This window comes from Lactuca sativa, chromosome 3 (assembly GCF_002870075.4).
Source record: "Lactuca sativa cultivar Salinas chromosome 3, Lsat_Salinas_v11, whole genome shotgun sequence".
Classification (NCBI taxonomy): Eukaryota; Viridiplantae; Streptophyta; class Magnoliopsida; order Asterales; family Asteraceae; genus Lactuca; species Lactuca sativa.
Genome location: NC_056625.2, coordinates 5,560,824 through 5,564,861, shown reverse-complemented (window position 1 = coordinate 5,564,861; position 4,038 = coordinate 5,560,824).

Here is a 4,038-nt window from a genome sequence, read left to right as displayed (position 1 = left end):
GATAATGCCACAAGCATGCTTTATCCAAACCATTTGATGAATCAACACACAACACATCATTTCCTAAGTTACCTACAACCATCACAGTTTCATATATTCCATTACAAGGCAATGCTTCAAAATAAAGTACACCATTAAGATAAGCATTTATAGAACCATTTTCATTATCAAATGAATATCTAAAACCTTGTCTATATAAACCATGAAATGAAATGATGTTTCTTGCCATATCTGGCGAATAGCAATAATTGTCTAAATCTAATCCTAATCCACTACTGAGCATTAAAGAGTAAATTCTGATCTTGGTGACAGGCGACGATCTTCTGTTCCCATGATCAAATTTATCTTCCCATGCTCCACATCCCTATCTCTTCTTAGGCCCTGCAAATAAGAACAAGTGTGAAAACCACATCCTGTATCAAGTACCCAAGAAATGGAATGTGATGAATCACTAGATTTAATTGTATAAATACCTGTGTAGGATGGCTTGATATTTCCATCCTTGATGGCCTGCAGATATTCTGGGCAACTTCTTTTCCGATGCCCTATTTTGTGGCAGTAGTGGCACTCTGCCTCCTTTGGGTTAGAGTTAGGCTTAGCAGAACAACTTTGGTTCCACTAGAAGAGGTACCATCTTGGGATTTTCCCTTGTGGTGGCTCTTTGAGGGAGCCTTCCTCTTCTTACCCTTCCCTTGCCCAATAGCCAAAACAGGGGCAGCGGTTGGAGCGGGAGTTGATGAAACAGACTTATCCTTGAGATTGATCTCAGCATTCCTAAGCAAGCCTTGAAGCTTGCTCAAGGTGACCTCTTCCTTATTCATATGGTAGGTCATGCGGAACTGGTTGTAGCAGGGAGGCAGGGAGTGAAGGATGATGTCAATAGCCATTTCTTCATCAAAGTTAACGTTCAAATTTAGAAGACAATCAACATATCTCTGCATCTTTTGCAGATGAGCGGTAAGGGACTCTCCACTACCCATTCGGGTAGTGATCATCGAGGTGATGATGTCATACCTCTCTTGCCTCGCACTTTGGTGGTACCAATCCAACAAATATTGATGCATCTCATAGGGGTACATGTCCTCATAGGACTTCTGGAGTTTGGAAGTCATTGTCGCTAGCATTATGCAATGGAATTTTGTAGCATCACGCTCGTGGGCCTCAAAGGCAGTGATCTCTTCGGGAGTAGCAGTGTTCATGTCGATCTCCTTCAGCTCCTTATCTAGGACATACTCTTTGTCCTCATAATGGGTGACCATTCTAATGTTCCGGATCCAATCGTTGAAATTGTTTCCGTCGAATATCACCCTCCCACACAAGTTCATGAGTGAGAATGAGCCGGAGGAACTCGAGCTAGAAGCGTTGTTGTTCATGTTCGACATCTGAAAAGGAAAAGAACAAAGTTTGATTAGAAATGAATCCCTAATTAAACACCCAAAGGAGAAATTAGGGCTAGGATCCAACAACATTATTTACATATTAGAAGAGGGATGCCGTGATCTAACATGCAAATAATTTGAAGGTAAGTGAATGACGATTCACTAATTCTCCACCATGAAAAACTAAAAGAAGATTAAGTTTTAAATGTATTGAAAACTCCTAGATCCTTTTGAGATTCACTGAACCTTTTCAATGACATGTTTAAATCTCGATATGCCCCTCAGGTTTGTGATTGGGATGCCGAGGATCACAAAGCAGGTGTGAATAACCATGCAAATATACATGGTGCCCTCATTGTTATAGTCACCTATTTGATGTGTCGGTTAACCACACACGCTCCATCGAACTATGACAAACAATGAGTCACCCTATGCCACCTTTGCTTAGACCCAATTAGTGTGTCGGTTAACCACACACGCTCCACTAACGTCCTAGCAAGGGTATAAATTGTAATTTCATGGGATTGCAATCAATTCACTTTGCCTAAAGTAACTAAGATTGGGAATTTTGTAAAAACGTTTAGTTACTTTAATAATTCATTATACTTATTAATGAGAAAGGGTTGCCCTATCCTACCCGTTCGGCTAACGACCCTCCACCAATCAAGGAAGCGGTGGGTGAGAGTGGACACCTAGTAAATGGCCATTTTATAGGCCATAACCTTATAACCCCCCCCCCCCCCCCCCTAGAGATTGGCTTCGTGAATGAGGCCTACTAACGGTAAGACTAACATTTTAGGTTATACATATATACATATTAATCTTATAATATTATAAAGTATAAGGTCGAATTTTAAACTTGTAAAATTCTAGGGTTTGAAATTTAAATAGTTCAAATTAAACATTTTGATCACAAAATTTAAATTTCAAAACTTGAGGACAAGTTTTGAACTTTTCAAAACACAAAGGACCAAATAGAAAATAATTTTAAATTAAACAATTAATTTAATGATTATGTAAATTTGACCTAATCAAGATTATTTTCAAGATAATTTACCAAATTAATTTAAATAATCAACATTTATCATATAAGGAAAATATTATTAAAATAATTAGAAATTATCTTTTGTTTTGGTAAGGATAATCACATAGAAACAATAAAATTCAGATTTTATTATAATAAAACGATTTTAGTAATTATCCTTCATCAAAATAGCAATAAATCCTGAAATATCCTCTGTCTAACGTTCCGACTCGCCGAGTCCCCTTATGGACTCGTCGAGTCCACAATGGGACTTGCCGAGTCAGTCAAGTAGATAGCAGAAAAACGATTTTTTCAAGCAAGATCAAAACATATAGCATCAAATACAATTGAAACCAGACATAACTCTGATACCACTGATGGGTTTGAGCCACAAGAACATTCCTATGTGTACATGCAAACCCTAATTACTTGGATCTAGGTTTCTCTATTGTACATGAAATTCATCTAAGATTTGAAACCCTTGATCTAGCATACATATTACAAAATCAATGTAACTAATGAGATCTAGATGATTACCTCTTGAATAACTCTTGATCTTTCTTCTTCTTTGAGCTTAGAGTCACAAGTGTAACTCCACTAATGGCTTACAAACACCAACTAGCAAGAGGGTAGTATATGAGAGAGGGAGGAGGCACACCAAAATCGGCTCTAGGGTTCTTGGAAAAGCAGTGGCCAATTTCAGTAACCTAGGGGTTCTATTTATACTGTGAGCAGCTAGGGTTTCAGTCAAAACCCTAATGGATAACTTAAACATTAAGCAGCCCATGAAACCTTCTGGAATAGGGCCATGGACGAAAATATGATGGGCTTCCATCATAATTTCGTTCACCCCTTAATCTATTAGGTTTCCTGTCTCAAAATACAACTATCAAACATTTGACAGTTTAAGTCCCCTTTATTCAATTAATCTCTTTTAGTCACCAAATTAATTCCTAATTAATTTATGACTAATATTAATTAAATAATATGATTTCTCCTTTAATATATTATTCTTATAATATAGTAATAAATCATAATATCTTTTTTCTCTCCATATATTTCCCTGTCAAGTTGCTATGGTGAAGGCAACCCAAAAAGACCATGCACAACCGGGTCAAGTACTTACCAAATATAGTTACGGGCTTAGACACTTATCCAACAATAATATGATTCCAAATTAATATATTATTCATATAATATATTAATAAATCATATTTATGCCCCAATTTATTGTTCTTAATAATAAATCAGCCTCTCTCCTCGATAGTCATCCTGTCCAGTCACCAGTGTGAAGGCAACCCAAAAGGACCATGCTGCTATCGGGTCAAGTACATCCCAATTATAGTTATGGCATTAGACACCTAATCCAACAAGACCATCGGGGTAGCCATGACATTTCAAAGAAAGACCATGAGGGTAGCTCATGACACTTGGTTATAAGACCTATGACATTCCAAGGAAAAGACCATGGGGGTAGCCCATGGCAATTGTATGTATGATATGTGGTATTTTATGGAATTCATTAAGCTTTATGCTTATAGTTTCATGTTTATGGTTTCATGTACTTTGGGTTCCAAGGGGAAGAGTTCAACATGATTGTACCGCATCCACCAGTATTCTGAATGATTTGACTTG